This window comes from Nomascus leucogenys, chromosome 9 (genome assembly GCF_006542625.1).
Source record: "Nomascus leucogenys isolate Asia chromosome 9, Asia_NLE_v1, whole genome shotgun sequence".
NCBI classification, from domain to species: Eukaryota; Metazoa; Chordata; class Mammalia; order Primates; family Hylobatidae; genus Nomascus; species Nomascus leucogenys.
In genome coordinates, this window is record NC_044389.1 from 63,177,827 (window position 1) to 63,194,579 (window position 16,753).

The 16,753-nt window shown below is 40.6% G+C and overlaps 1 protein-coding gene and 1 pseudogene across 2 annotated transcripts in view; one reads left to right on the top strand and one right to left on the bottom strand.

The window, feature by feature from the left end:
* The window catches only part of CFAP299 (cilia and flagella associated protein 299), a 659,626-nt gene that overhangs the window by 48,550 nt on the left and 594,323 nt on the right, over positions 1-16,753 (top strand). The window lies entirely within an intron of this gene.
* On the bottom strand, positions 1,367-3,871 carry LOC100583613 (annotated as a pseudogene).

A 16,753-nucleotide genomic window follows, 5' to 3' on the forward strand; every position in this document is an offset into this window, starting at 1 on the left:
TGTGCTCCTCGTTCTATAGCATTATTACCATGAGTCCCGGCTAGGTTCTTTTTAAATTAAATTTTATTTTAAAATGTTTTCCTTCTTTATACCCCATTTATTTATTTAAATCAACACATGAAAAATTATATATATTCGTATGTATTTAATTTACTTACATTTAATTGAAAAATATATATATTTAGGGTATAAAAAGTGATGTTTTGATATATGTATACATTGTGGAATGATTAAATCAAGTTATTACATACCCATCATCTCACATCCCTATTATTATGATGAGAACAATTAATATCCACTCTTTCAGCAATTTTTGAGTATACTACACTTTATTATTAACGAAACCACCACGCTGTGCCATACCTCTTGGGAACTTATTCCTTCTGTGTGACTGAAACTTTGTATCCTTCACCAATATCTCATTCCCCATCCCTCTCCAGTCTCTGGCAAACATTTTCATCTCCATTTCCAGTTACATTTCTCTTCATCCACATACAACTACTCCAGAATATTTATTTTCTTTTGTTTTATTGTTTTCATACATTTATTTAAACATATGATTTTCTAGAAAAAAATCGTGATTACATTTATACAGAAATATGAATTACACTACATATACTATATTTCTTTTCTTTCTTTCTTTTTTTTGATGACAACAACATTTATTGAGGAAGCCCCTGGCACATTTCATCATACTGGATCCCCAGGACAACCCTATGAGGTAGTTGTATCATAAGCCCCATTGTACAGATGAGGAACACGGGGCTCAGAGAGGTGAAGTGACTTGCCCAAGGTCACAAGGCAAGTGCATGGCAACTCTTGGAATTGAAGCCAGATCTGTCTCACGGCTGCAGTCCAGCCGTGACACCTGAGTGCCTCTTAAAAGCCTACATCACAGAGCTGTCTGAGGACGCTGTGGGGAACTGTCTGTGAAAAGATCCAACAGATAACTCCAAAGAGTTTGTGGCAGGCCTCCTGAAGAGCAGCGGACTAGAGCCCACCCGGAGGCAGCCTGGAGGCAGAGTGGGCGGGACTGCCCTGTCTTCTCTCCCAGGGACGCAATTACCAGCCTAGACCAGCGGGACGCTGCGCTGCTCAGGCTCCAGCCATCTCTCTCTTGCCGTGGCTCTGCCCAGAAACCGTGGGCGGCCCTGCACCTGACCCCAGAATGTTGCAGGGCTTTCCAGCAGGAGAGGGGACACCGGAAGGCGGCCATGGGCCAAGGTTTATGAATGACATTCAGAAGGATTTCTGCCAATGGCTCGATGGCTCGCTTCCACTGGGAAGGATCTGCAGTCTTCTCCCAGGGAGACTGGACCCAAACATGAGCATCAGGCCTGCCCAGGAAACGGACACCCCGGGTCCCTCACTCTGAGGCCTGGATGTAGACGGGAACAGCGAGCATGGCACATGGGCCTTCGGCCCGGGCCTGCAGCCCTGCCAGAGCCAGGTTGGAGCCCAGCCCCTCAGCTGTCCAGGTACCACCAGCTCAGGTTCCGTGTCCACCGCACCACCCACGAAGATGGAAAGCAGCGCGTTCGGCTCTGCGAAGGGCGGCTTGCCCGGGACGGCCTCGGGCACCAGCCCAGCCCCTGCGTCCTTCAGCTCCTCCAGCCCCAGCGGGTCAGGCAAGGGGGTCACCACCTTGCGCCCACCACTACCGCCACGGCGCGAGGCTGCCCTCTTCTCGCGAGCGGTGGTGGGGGGTGCCGTCGGGTTTGCAGGTCCTTGTCCTTCTGGGGGCCGAGACGACAGCGGTGATCTTTGAGGTATTTGTGTTGGAAAAAGCCCTTGGTGCAGCCAGCACAGCGCAACTTGTAGTAGCAGGGCGGCTGAAGGACTTGCTGCACAGGGCGCATTTGTGGAGCTTCGTGCCGGAGTGGGAGAGGACATGGGCCTTCAGCTTGTCCGGCCGGTTGAACTCCTTACCGCAGCCTGTGTTTGTGGATAAAGGGCATTTGTATTTCTTGAAGGGCTGGTGGATCAACATGTGTCTTTTCAGTTTGTCCTTGCAATTGAATGCAGACTCGCATACTGAGCATTTGTAGGGCTTCTCGCCTGAGTGGTTGTGAGCGTGCAGTTTGAGGTAATGCACCCGCCGGGAGAACTTCTTGCACACCTGGCCCTTGAACCTGTCCCCGCTGCGATGGGTTGGCAGATGATGCTGCAGGTAGCGTTCACAAGGAAACACCTTCTAGCAGTGTGGGCAGAGAAGTTGTGAGTGGCGGTCTGCAGGTGATGCTCCAGGGCCTCCGGGGTGGGTATTTGTTGACACGTTTGACACACTTGTAGAGGGCACTGTCCTTCTTGGGGCTGTGCTGTGGTAGGAGACTGTGGGAGTACTGGTGCACACCCAGGTCGTACAGCGTGGGGAAGTCCTTGTCACAGAGGTGGCCCAGGTAGCTCAGCTCCTCCTGGTGGCTCTTGATGTGCTCCAGAAATGTGTCGAGCTTTGAGAACCTCTGGGCACAGCTTTTGACCACACACTTGTACACCTGCTCGTTCTTATGCTGGGTCATGTGAGACTTGAGCTGGATATAGGTGCTGAACTTGCTGGGGCAGAACTGGAACAAGTAGGAGCTGTAGATGAGGACTACCTGCTTGGGTTCCGGCTTGCCCCTTGCCCTCGCCGGCTGTGGGCAAGGCCAGGGGCTGTGGCGTGCTCAGCAGAGGCTGGCCCAATCCTGTGTTTTCCTCATCCTCCTGCCTACTGGGGTTCAGGGCCAAGAACTGTACAGTCACAGAGTTTCAAGACACAGTGCCACCACCGTGTCCTGGAGGCCATACCTTGTGGGTCTGTATGTGTTTCTTAACATTAGACTTCTGGGCAAAGGCACGGCCACACGCAATTTATTGGAAGGGCTTCTCACCTGTGTGGCTTCAGATGTGCTACTGCAGTTCGAAGTTTTTGGTGAATGACTTGTCACAGTATGGGCACATGAGTTTCTGAGCCTTTGGCTTCCCTGTAGCTTCCGGGAGTCCCCTGGCACCTTTAGCCTGTGGGGTCTTCAGCATTGGTGGAGAGTGAAAGGTGGCCATGGTGCCCCCAGTGGCACTGGTCATGGGGCAGCAGGGTTTGGTCCTTTGGGTTTGAATCCCTTTTTGCCAGGGCTGTACACTGTGGGGGTGGGGTATACTGGAGCCTCCACACACTGGTTTGGCACCTCCAGGGGTGGGTAGGGCTGCATCCCCAGTGCCTGGATCTCCACCATTCCACTCCCAGCCAGGAGTGCAGCACCACTGTACTCCTTCACCACACCATTCCCACCAGGATTGGGATGCCCAGGGGGGCCCAGGCTCTGGGGTGGAGTGGTAAGGGCAGTGGTAGAGGAGGGGGTGAAGGCTGGGTGAGGTGGCTGGGCACAGAATGCATGTTCAGGCTGCTCTGCACAGGTTGGGGGCCCTAGGGCATAGGCTGGTCCAGGGATGTGAAGCCTGAAATGGCAGACATGAGCACGTCATTGCTTACCAAGATGTTCCCCTGGATCAGTGGGGACGGGGGCACTGTGATGTATGTGGAGATCTGGCAATTGGCAGGAGGTGAGGCCTGCTGGACCGCTGTGGGTGCTGCCGAAGGTGTGTAGATTGTGTAGATGCTGTTGGTGACCAGCGAGACTGTGGCCAGGTCGGGGGCATTTCCTTGGCACTGTTCCTGCTTGTGGGTCATAAACACTGGCAGCGAGTTGAATTGCTTCTTATACTTCCCACAGAGAAAGACATCCTCATCATCCAATGGCTGGATAGCAGGAGGCGCGTTGACACTCTGGCCTCTGGGATCAGGGACTGCTCCTTGGCCATCCAATAATGATGGGACAGCTAGAATGGTCTGGTTGTCCATTCCCTCCAGGGCCTTAAAGATCACCTGCACCATCTTGGAGCCCCTATATTTCTTATAATTAATCAATAGATTTTTGTGGGAGGTAGGGTTTCTATGCGGTTAGTTATACCATTTGCAAACAATGATGTTTCTATTTCTTCTCTTCCAATCACATTTCGTTAATTTATTTTTCTTTTCTTTTTACATTATTTTTGTAAGGCATTGTAGTACCTGAATAAATATAAGTATTAATAGTGTACCTTCCTTGTGTCGTTTTTTATTTTAAAGGGATAATGTCTACTATTTCCCTGTTTACAGTAATATGTGTGTGTGTACATGTGTTTGTGTGTGTTTAACATGGAAAGTTCCCTTTTATATGCTCTTTAATAAGTCAGATGATCATACCGTTTTTTTCTTCTTTATTAAGTGTTGAAAGACATTTAAGGAATTTCTAATACGAAATCCTCCTTTTATGCCTGGGATAAGCTCAACTGGGTCATTTATTATCTTTATTATTCACTGCTGGATTGGGTTAGATAATAATTTATCTGGATTGTCTTTTGGATTTTCTACCCAGTGTTATCTGCTAATCATTCCTACCTAGTATTACAATAATGAACAATTCTTCTCTTTAGAGCTTCACTTTCTAATCACCCTACACTCCAACTTACTCCATCTCTGGGTTTGAGTTCGTTTTTCCGAAGTCCCATTTTAAGGGTCTAAGGATTTATTAAAACACGCCCCATTATCATAGTTCTGATCCCACACCTGGGAAACTAAAAATTAAGCAATTTCAGCTGTGGAACATTGTAGTCCAAGCAAGAGACCTGTGCTTAGAGCAGCTAAAGACCAGATCAGAAATTGAATGGTATTTGAGGAGTGAATTAAAAAATTGAGTATATTTTGTTTTAGTTGCATCAGGTCAACAGGGATAAGTAGAGTGATAATACTTTAGCCGAAATGTTTATTTGAGGAGAAAGGCTTGATTCTGTCATTGAGAAAACAAAATAGACTGAATGGCTCATATTCTGATACCACATTGGCTAACTGAGTTCATTACTTTGTGCCTTTATTGCTTAACTGATAATAAAAATAGGTAACCTTATTGAGCACATTCAAATATTCAGACAGTACTAAAATCCTTTTATAAGCATTTACTATTTACTTCTTTAAACACATTTTATGGATGTTGAAATTTAGGCACAGAAGGTTAAGAAAGTGCCTAAAGTCTTTCAATTAGCACGTAGTAGAGCTGGAACTGAAATTGAAGCATAGTGTCTCCAGAGTCCCTGGTGGTTTCCAATTTAATAATTGACAACCAGAGGGATTTTTCCAGATTTATTAACATAGATTTATTGAGGTATAATTGACAAAAATTATACATATTTATAGAATGCAATGTGGTGTTTCGAAATACATATACATTATGAAATAATTATTATAATCAAGCTTATTAACATTTCCATTACAATACCTTTATTTTATGGTGAGAATATTTAAGGTCTACTTTCTCAGCAAATTTCAAGTATACAATATGGTGTTATTAACTGTAGTTGCTATTCCATACGTTGTATCTCCAGAACTTACTCATTCTAGATTATTGAAACTGTAATCCCTTTGACTGACATCTCCCGATTTACCCTACCCCCCAGCCCCCTGGCAACCATCTGTTCCCTGCTTTTATGAGTTTTGCTTTTTATATTCCACATATAAGTGAGATCAAACAGTATTTGTGTTTCTGTGCCTGGCTTATTTCACTTGACATAATGTCCTCCAGGTTCATAGTGATGTTGCAGATGATAGGATTTTCTTCATTTTAAAGGCTGAGCAATTCCCTCCTCTCTCTCTCTTTCTCTCTCACTCTCTCTCTCTTTCTCTCTCTCTCTCTATATATATACACACACATATACACATATATACACACACACATATATCCTGAATTTTCTTTAAGCATTCATCTATTGATGGACACTTAGGTTGATTCTATATCTTGGTTCTTGTGAATAATGCTGCAGTGAATATGGGAGTGCAGATATCTTTTCAACATGCTAATTTTATTTCCTTGTATACTCAGAACTTGGATTGCTGGATTATGTGGTAGTTCTATTTTTAATTTTTTGAGAATCTTCATAGTATTTTGCATAATGGCTATACCAAGTTGTATTCCTATCAATAGTATACAAGGATTCAGTTTTCCCCACATACTTGCCAAAGCTTGTTATCTTTTGTCTTTTTGATAATAGCCATTCTAACAGGTGTGAAGTGTTATCTCATTGTGGTTCTGATTTGCTTTCCCTGGTGACTAGTGATGTTGAGCACTTTTTCATAACAGTCACACACTGTGTAACAACATTTCGGTCAGTCACAGACTGCGTATGCAAGGTGGTCCGATATGATTATAATGAACCTGAAAAATTCTTATTTCTTAGTGATGTCGTAGAGCAATGCATTATTCATATGTTTGTGGTGATGCTGGTGTGAAGAAACTGCTGTGCTGCCAGTCATCTAAAATTATGGCACAGATGCTGGGTGTGGTGGCTCACACCTTTAATCCTAGCACTTTGGTAGGCTAAGATGGGAGTATTGCTTGATCCCAGGAGTTTGAGACCAACCTGGGCAATATAGTGAGTCCCCCATCCCTACAAAAATTACAAAGTTAGCCAGGCATGGTGGGACATGCCACAGACGCTCAATGTCAGCCAGTGAAGAAAGCTAGGAGGTGGTGTGTACCCCACAAAGCCACAGGGGGTTGCTGCCCAAAGCCATGGGAGCCCATCTCTTGCATCAGTGTGACATGGAGTCAGAGGAGATTGTTTTGGACCTCGTGACCTGGATTTGAGGCATGGAGTCAAAGGAGGTCATTTTGGAACTTTAAGATATGACTTCCCTATTAGATTTCTGACTTAGCCCTTTTCGGCCTTATAGGCCTTTCTTTGGCCTGTAACCTTTTCATTTTGGCCGATTTCTTCTATTTGGAATGGGTGTATTTACCAGATGCCTTTACCTCCATTGTATCTAAGAAGTAACTAACTTGCTGTTGATTTTACAGGCTCATAGGTGGAAGGTACTTGCCTTGTCTCAGATAAGACTTTGGGCTTGGACTTTTGGGTTAATACTAGAATGAGTTAAGACTTTGGGGGACTGTTGTAATCCCCATGTGTTGGGGGTGGGATCTTGTGCAAGGCGATTAGATCAAGGGAGTGGTTCCTCCATGCTGTTCTCATGATAGTGATTGAGCTCTCACAAGATTTGATGGCTTTATTAAGGGGCTTTTCTCTGCCTTCACTTGACACTTCTCCTTGCTGCCGTCATGTGAAGAAGGATGTGTTTGCTTCCCCTTCTGCCATGATTATAAGATTCCTGAGGCCTTCCCAGCCATGCTGAACCGTGAGTCAATTAAACTTCTTCCTTTTATAAATTACGCAGTCTTGGGTATGTCTTTATTAGCAGCATGAGAATGGACTAATACAGACCCTATCTCAAAAATGAAAAAAAAAGTGTAGCATATATAATTGTGTACATACTACTTGATAATATTAACAGATGATTATTTTACTGGTTTATGTATTTAATATACTATTTATCATTATTTTAGAGTGCATTCCTTCTACTTATTAAAAAAAGTTAACTGTGAAACAGCCTCAGGCAGGTCCTTCAGGAAATATTCCAGAAGAAGGTATTGTTATCATAGGAGATGACAGCTGTACGGCTGTTATTACTCCTGAAGACTTTCCAGTGGGACGAGACATGGAGAGTGAAGACAGTGATATTGATGATCCTGACCATGTGTAGGCTTAGGCTAATGTCTAAGTATAATGTTTATGTCTTAGTTTTTTCACAAAAAAGTTTTAAAAGCAAAAAATAAAATACAAATTTTAAAAATAGAAAAATGCTTATAGAATCAGGATATTAAAAAAAGAAAATATTTTAGGCAATTGTACAGTGATTCTCTGTTTTAAGCTAAATGTATTACAAAAGAGACAGAAAAGTAAAAAATTTTAAAAGTTTATAAATTAAAAAGTTACAGTAAGCTAAGATTAATTTATTATTTAAGAAAGAATAACAATTTTGTGTAAATTTAGTGTAGCCTAGTGCAGTGTTTATAAAGCCTATAGTACAGTAATGTCTTAGGCTTTCACATTCACTCACCACTGACTCACTGACTCACTGAAAGCAACTTCCAGTCCTGCAAGCCCCATTCATGATAAGTGCCCTATACATGTATATAATTTTTCATTTTTTATGCTATATTTTTACAGTACCTTTTCTATGTTTAGATACACAAATACTTATTATTGTGTTCCAATTGCCTGCAGTATTCAGTACAGTAACATGTGGTACATGTTTTTAGCCTAGGGGCAGTAGGCTATACCATATAGTTTAGGTGTGTGGTAGGCTATGCCATCTAAATTTGTGTCAGTACACTCTATGATGTTCAAACAGCTACAAAATCACCTAATGACACATTTCTCAGAATGTATTCCTGTTATTAAGTAATGCATGACTGTACCTATTGACCATTTGTATGTTGATATGGTTTGGCTCTGTGTCCCCACCCAAATTTCATCTCAAATTGTAATCCCCATAATACCCACTTGTCAAGAGAGAGACTTGGTGGGAGGTGATTGGATCATGGGGGTGGCTTCCCCCTTTTTGTTCTGAAGATAGTGAGTGAGTTGACATGAGATCTGATGGTTCCATAAGTGTTTGACAGTTCCTCCTTCACACGCTCTTTCCTGTTGCCTTGTGAAGAAGGTACTTGCTTCTTATTCACCTTCCTCCATGATTGTAAGTTTCCTGAGGCATCTCCAGGCATGTGGAACTGTGAGTCAATAAAACCTCTGCCCTTTATATATTACCCAGTCTCTGGTACTTCTTTATAGCAGTGTGAGAAGGGACTAATACATATGTCTTCTTTTGAAAACTATCCATTCAGATCCTTTGACTATTTTCTAATAGGGTTGTTCGTTTTCTTGTGATTGAGTGAATTCCTTATACATTTTGAATATTAACTCTTTTTCAGATGTATGGTTTGTATATTTTTTTCTCTCATTCTGTAGGTTGTTCCTTGGCTGTACAGAGCTTTTTTTTTTTTAATTAGATGCAGTCCCATTTGTCTATTTTTGTTTTTGTTGTCTGTGCTTTTGGGGACATATCTAAGAATGTATTGCTTCCTCCAATATCAAGAAGCTTTTTACCTATGTTTTTCTCTAGTATTTTTGCAGTTTCAGTTTCTTATGTATAAGTCATTAATCCATTTTGAGTTGGTTTTTATATATAGGGTGATATAAGGGTCTAATTTCATTCTTCCACACGCAGAGAATCAGTTTTCCAAACAACATTTTTTTGAAGAGAATGTCCTTTCCCCAATGTGTGTTCTTGGCACTTTCTGGAAGGATCAATTGACCATAAATATGTGCATTTATTTCTGGGCTTCCTGTTCTGGTTCATTGTCTTATATGTCTGTTTTTATGCTGGTACCATGCTGTTTTGATGGCTATTGTTTTGTAGCATATTTTGAAATCAGGTGATGTGATACCTCCAGCTTTGCTCTTTTTGCTCAAGATTTCTTTGGCTATTTGGGGTCTTTTGTGATACCATAGAAACTTTACAACATTTTTTTTTTATTTCTGTGAAAATTCCATTGGAATTTTGAGAAAGTTTGTATTGAATTTGTGGATTAAGTTGGAAAATATGCACATTTTTGACAATATTAATTATTCTAATTCATAAACATGTGATATCTTTTTATTTGTGTCCTCGAATGTTTTCATCAGTTTTATAGTTTTTAATATATAGATACTAATATTTTATCTCATTGGTTATTTCTATGTATTTTATTTTCATGCTATTGTAAATGGGATCTTTCCTTAATTTCATTTTTTGGATAGTTTGTTGTTAGTAGGTACAAACATAATTGATTTTTCTATGTTGATTTTGTATACTGAAAATGTACTAAATTTATTAGTTCTAATAATTTTTGGTAGAGTTTTTAAGAAAATGTCACCTGCAAGGAGAGACAGCTCTACTTTTTATTTTCTGATTGAATGTCTTTTTACATTTTTGTTATTATTTGTTCTTGCCTAATTGCTGTGGCTAAAACTTCCAGAAGTATATTGAATAGAAGTGGCAAGAGTGGTCATCCTTTTCTTATTCCTGATATTAGAGGAAAGCTTTTCACCAATGGATGTGATGTAGCTGTATTTGAGGTACATTTCTTCTATACCAACCTTGTTGAGAGTTTTTATCATAAAAGTATTTTAAAACATCGTTTAAAGATCAAAGTTTAAGGAAGAAGCATAAAGATTATGTTTAATGAGTCCTAACTTGATTATTACAAGCTATTAGATAAAAGATCTGATTTAAAAATGGGATGATGTAAGTAAACCTCTGGCAGTTAGCTTCTTGCTATTTTTAACAATTTGGACTGAAGTATTAAAACTAAATTCAAGCCCATGGAACTGCTCATTTTTAATAAATTCATTGAATCAATCATTTACAATTATAGTAGCAAACATTCTTCAAAATGTAATTATTCCTTCAGTTACTAGTGACAGCATTAATTATAATTTAACAGAAAATAATTGACTAAACCTACAAAACCTAAAAAAAGGTTTATTTTCTGCACATACACACAAACATAGACACAATGTCTTTCTCTCCTTTCTTTTACTCTTCTCTGCCTTTTATAGGTATAGAGCCACCACTGACAGAAAATAAGTAAATAGAGCAATAGATGTCTTCCATTGCACTATGTATCACTGCCAAGTTTGTCAGCATTCTCAATTTGCTTAGTTGATAAATTATTTTCCGTGTTTGTTTTTATTTCTATTTAATGGGAAAATTCTTTAAAATATAACCGTGTATTTGGTCTAAGGGAAAGGTGATAAAAACCCACTACAATGGTCCTTTGCCCCTTTTAGAGTTAGAGATGTTCATTTCCAGCACTCAATAAATAATAGGGAGAGGTGTCAGGAGATGCGTAAACAGAATTTCTTCCAGTTTTTTATAAGCTGGCTCAGTATACCATAACAGCAAACACCCATGTTTGCCTCAATCATATTTTTTGTAAACAATCACTGAGATAATATGTGTAATGTATACATTTTATATTTACAATATTCAGTTACTGAGTTCTAAACATTTGTACAGTGCATTTTATTAGCATTGGTATTACTATTAAGGATGGGGAATATACAATGAATTCTTTTTAGTGTACATTAACCTGCTAGTAGATTTATTCTAATCAAGGTGATTATAAGTGAGCTGCCTAGTTTGATTTCTTTTTAAAATTTAAATTTTGAGATAATCATGTGTTTCTTTTCTTTAGTTCTGTTTATATGCTGGATTACGTTTATTGATTTGCGTATGTTGAACCAGCCTTGCATCCCAGGGATGAAGCCCACTTAATCATGGTGGATAAGCTTTTTGATGTGCTGCTGGATTTGGGTTGCCAGTATTTTGTTGAGGATTTTTGCATCGATGTTCATCAGGGATATTGGTCTAAACTTCTCTTTTTTTGTTGTGTCTCTGCCAGGCTTTGGTATCAGGATGATGCTGGCCTTATAAAATGAGTTAGGGAGGAATCCCTCTTTTTCTATCGATTGGAATAGTTTCAGAAGGAATGGTACCAGCTCCTCCTTGTACCTCTGGTAGAATTCAGCTGTGAATCCATCTAGTCCTGGACTTTTTTTGGTTGGTAGGCTATTAATTATTGCCTCAATTTCAGAGCCTGTTATTGGTCTATTTGGGGATTCAACTTCGTCCTGGTTTAGTCTTGGGAGGGTGTATATGTCCAGGAATTTATCCATTTCTTCTAGATTTTCTAGTTTATTTGCGTAGAGGTGTTTATAGTATTCTCTGATGGTAGTTTGTATTTCTGTGGGATCGGTGGTGATATCCCCTTTATCATTTTTTATTGCATCTATTTGATTCTTCTCTCTTTTCTTCTTTATTAGTCTTGCTAGCAGTATATCAATTTTGTTGATCTTTTCAAAAAACCAGCTCCTGGATCCATTGATTTTTTGGAGGGTTTTTTTGTGTCTCTATTTCCTTCAGTTCTGCTCTGATCTTAGTTATTTCTTGCCTTGTGCTAGCTTTTGAATGTGTTTGCTCTTGCTTCTCTAGTTCTTTTAATTGTGATGTTAAGGTGTCAATTTTAGATCTTTCCTGCTTTCTCTTGTGGGCATTTAGTGCTGTAAATTTCCCTCTACACACTGCTTTAAATGTGTCCCAGAGATTCTGGTATGTTGTGTCTTTGTTCTCATTATCTCAATAGATGCAGAAAAGGCCTTTGACAAAATTCAACAACCTTCTGCTAAAAACTCTCAATAAATTAGGTATTGATGGGACATATCTCAAAATAATAAGAGCTATTTATGACAGACCCACAGCCAATATCATACTGAAGGGGCACAAACTGGAAGCATTCCCGTTGAAAACTGGCACAAGACAGGGATGCCCTCTCTCACCACTCCTATTCAACATAGTGTTGGAAGTTCTGGCCAGGGCAATGAGGCAGGAGAAAGAAATAAAGGGTATTCAATTAGGGAAAGAGAAAGTCAAATTGTCCCTGTTTGCAGATGACATGATTGTATATTTGGAAAACCCCATCGTCTCAACCCAAAATCTCCTGAAGCTGATTAGCAACTTCAGCAAAGTCTCAGGATACAAAATCAATGTACAAAAATCACAAGCATTCTTATACACCAATAACAGAGAAACAGAGAGCCAAATCATGAGTGAACTCCCATTCACAATTGCTTCAAAGAGAATAAAATACCTAGGAATCCAACTTACAGAGGATGTGAAGGACCTCTTCAAGGAGAACTGCAAACCACTGGTCAACGAAATAAAAGAGGATACAAACAAATGGAAGATCATTCCATGCTCATGGACAGGAAGAATCAATATCGTGAAAATGGCCATATTGCCCAAGGTAATTTATAGATTCAATGCCGTCCCCATCAAGCTACCAATGACTTTCTTCACAGAATTGGGAAAAACTACTTTAAAGTTCATATGGAACCAAAAAAGAGCCCACATTGCCAAGTCAATCCTAAGCCAAAAGAACAAAGCTGGAGGCATCATGCTACCTGACTTCAAACTATACTACATGGCTATCCAGTAACCAAAACAGCATGGTACTGATACCAAAACAGAGATATAGATCAATGGAACAGAACACAGCACTCAGAAATAATACCACACATCTACGACCATCTGATCTTTGACAAACTTGACAAAAACAAGCAATGGGGAAAGGATTCCCTATTTAATAAATGGTGCTGGGAAAACTGGCTAGCCATATGTAGAAAGCTGAAACTGGATCCCTTCCTTACACCTTATACTAAAATTAATTCAAGATGGATTAAAGACTTAAATGTTAGACCTAAAACCATAAAAACCCTAGAAGAAAACCTAGGCATTACCATTCAGGACATAGGCATGGGCAAGGACTTCATGTCTAAAACACCAAAAGCAATGGCAACAAAAGCCAAAATTGACAAATGGGATCTAATTAAACTAAAGAGCTTCTGCACAGTAAAAGAAACTACCATCAGAGTGAACAGGCAACCTACAGAATGGGAGAAAAGTTTTGCAATCTACTCATCTGACAAGGCTAATATCCAGGATCTACAAAGAACTCAAACAAATTTACAAGAAAAAAACCCCATCAAAAAGTTGGCGAAGGATATGAACAGACACTTCTCAAAAGAAGACATTTATGCAGCCCTGCTGGCAGCAGACACATGAAAAAATGCTCATCATCACTAGCCATCAGAGAAATGCAAGTCAAAACCCCAATGAGATACCATCTTACACCAGTTAGAATGGCGATCATTAAAATGTCAGGAAACAACAGGTGCTGGAGAGGATGCGGAGAAATAGGAATACTTTTACACTGTTGGTGGGACTGTAAACTAGTTCAACCATTGTGGAAGACAGTGTGGCGATTCCTCAAGGATCTAGAACTAGAAATATCATTTGACCCAGCCATCTCATTACTGGGTATATACCCAAAGGATTATAAATCATGCTGCTATAAAGACACATGCACACGTATGTTTATTGCAGCACTATTCACAATAGCAAAGACTTGGAACCAACCCAAATGTCCATCAATGATAGACTGGATTAAGAAAATGTGGCACATATATACCATGGAATACTATGCAGCCATAAAAAAGGATGAGTTTATGTCCTTTGTAGGGACATGGATGAAGCTGGAAACCATCATTCTCAGCAAACTATCACAAGGACAAAAAACCAAACACCTCATGTTCTCACTCATAGGTGGGAATTGAACAGCGAGAACACTGGGACACAGGAAGGGGAACATCACACACTGGGGCCTGTTGTGGGATGAGGGAGGGGGGAGGGATAGCATTAGGAGATATACCTAATGCTAAATGACGAGTTAATGGGTGCAGCACACCAACATGGCATATGTATACATATGTAACAAACCTGCACATTGTTCACATGTACCCTAGAACTTAAAGTATAATAAAAGAAATTTAAATGTTTTGACTGTTTTCAAATGTGGACTTATTTCTTGATTTGGCATGACTTATACATTCTAAACCAGAGGCGTTTTTTGGTTTAAGAGGTTAAAATAGTATGTATTACCTCCTTGAAAGTAATTAACATTATAGAAATACTAGACTTTTAAAATTAAATTCCTCTATTTGTTGGATTTTTGCCAACTTGTAGTGTTATAACTTTTTAAATGTGTGCTTTACTTACTTTATATATTGTCTGTCTCTTTATGTCTATATGTTGATATAGATGCAATTAGATATATAAAGTTTCATGGAAGTGAATAATTTGACAGTTGACTGATCCAAGTGTATTTTGTATATGATATAATAGTAGTAGTATTTTAACTATCCTTTTCTGATGTGTGTCAGGCACTGGGGAGGAATTTACATGTTTTAACTTGTTTAATGCTCACAACCATCTTGATAGACACGAAATTTTCTCCATTTCACAAATGGGGAAACTGAGTTGATATGGCTTGGTTGTGCCCCCACCCAAATCTCAGCTTGAATTGTATTTCCCAGAAGTCCCACGTATTGTGGAGGGACCCAAGGGGTGGTAATTGAATCATGGGGGCTTGTTTTTCCTTGCTATTCTTGTGATAGTGAATAAGTCTCATGAGATCTGATGGGTTTATCAGGGGTTTCTGTTTTCGCTTCTTCCTCATTTTCTGTTGCTGCCGCCTTGTAAGAAGTGCCTTTCACCTCCCATCATGATTAGGAGGCCTCCCCAGTGGAACTGTCAGTCCAATTAAACCTCTTTTTTCTTCCCAGTCTCAGGTATGTCTTTATTAACAGCATGAAAATAAAGTAATACAGTAAATTGGTACCAGTAAAGTTGGGCGTTGCTGAATAGATATCTGAAAATATATAAGTGACTTTTGAACTGGGTAACAGGCAGAGGCTGGAACAGTTTGGAGGGCTCAGAAAAAGTCAGGAAAATGTGGGAAAGTTTGGAACTTCCTGGAGACTTGTTGAATGGCTTTGCCCAAGATGCTGACAGTGATATAGACAATAAGGTCCAAGCTGAGATGGTCTTAGATGGAGATGAGCAACTTGTTGAGATCTGGAGTAAATTGACTCTTGTTATGTTACATCAAAGAGACTGGTGGCATTTTGCCCCTGCCCTAGAGATTTGTGGAACATTGAACTTGAGAGAGATGATTTAGGGTATCTGGTGGAAGAAATTTCTAAACATCAAAGCATTCAAGAGATTACTTGGGTACTATTAAAGTATTCACTTTTATAAAGGAAGCAGAGCATAAAAGTTTGGAACATTCTCAGCCTGACTATGCAATAGAAAAGAAACGCCCATTTTCTGGGGAGAAATTCAAGCTGGATGCAGAAATTTGCATAAGTAGCAAGAAGCCTAATGTTAATCCTCAACACCATGGGGAAAATGTCTCCAGGCCATGCCAGAGACCCTCACAGCAGCCCCTCCCATCACAGGCCCAGAGGTTCAGGAGGTAAAAATGGTTTAGTGGACTGGGCCCAGGGTTCTCGTGCTGTGTGCAGACTAGGGACTTGGTGTCCTGTGTCTCAGCTGCTCCAGCCATGGCTGAAAGGGGCCAATGTACAGCTTGGGCTGTGGCTTCAGAGAGGGGAAGCCCCAAGTCTTGGCAGCTTCCACATAGTGTTGAACCTGTGGGTATACAGAAGTCAAGAATTGAGGTTTGGGAACCTCCACCTGGATTTCAGAAGATGTAAGAAAACGCCTGAATGCCCAGGCAAAAGTTTGCTGCAGGGGCAGGGCTTTCATGGAGAACCTCTGCTAGGCCAGTGTGGAAGGGAAATGTGGGGTTGGAGCCCCCCCCACACAGGGTCCCTACTGGGTCACTGCCTAGTGGAGCTGTGAAAAGAGGGCAACCATCCTCCAGATCCCAGAATCATAGATCCACAGACAGCTTGCACTGTGCACGTGAAAAAGCCATAGACACTCAATTCCAGCCCATGAAAGCAGTCGGGAAGGAGGTTGTACCCTGCAAAGCCACAGGGATGGAGCTGCCAAGACCATGGGAACCCACATCTTGAATCATTGTAACCTGGATGTGAGAGTTGGAGTCAAAGGAGATCATTTTGGACCTTTAAAATTTGACTGCCCCCCTGGATTTTGGATTTGCACGGGCCCTGTAACGCCTTTGTTTTGGCCAATTTATCCGATTTGGAATGGCAATATTTACCCAATACCTGTGCCCCCATTGTATCCAGGAAGTAACTAGCTTGCTTTTGATTTTACAGGCTCATAGGCAGAAGGGACTTGCCTTGTCTCAGATGAGACTTTAGGCTGTGGACTTTTAGATTAATGCTGAACTGAGTTAAGACTTTGAGGGACTGTTAGGAAGGCATGATTTGTTTTGAAATGTGAGGACGTGAGATTTGGAGGGGCCAGGGTTGG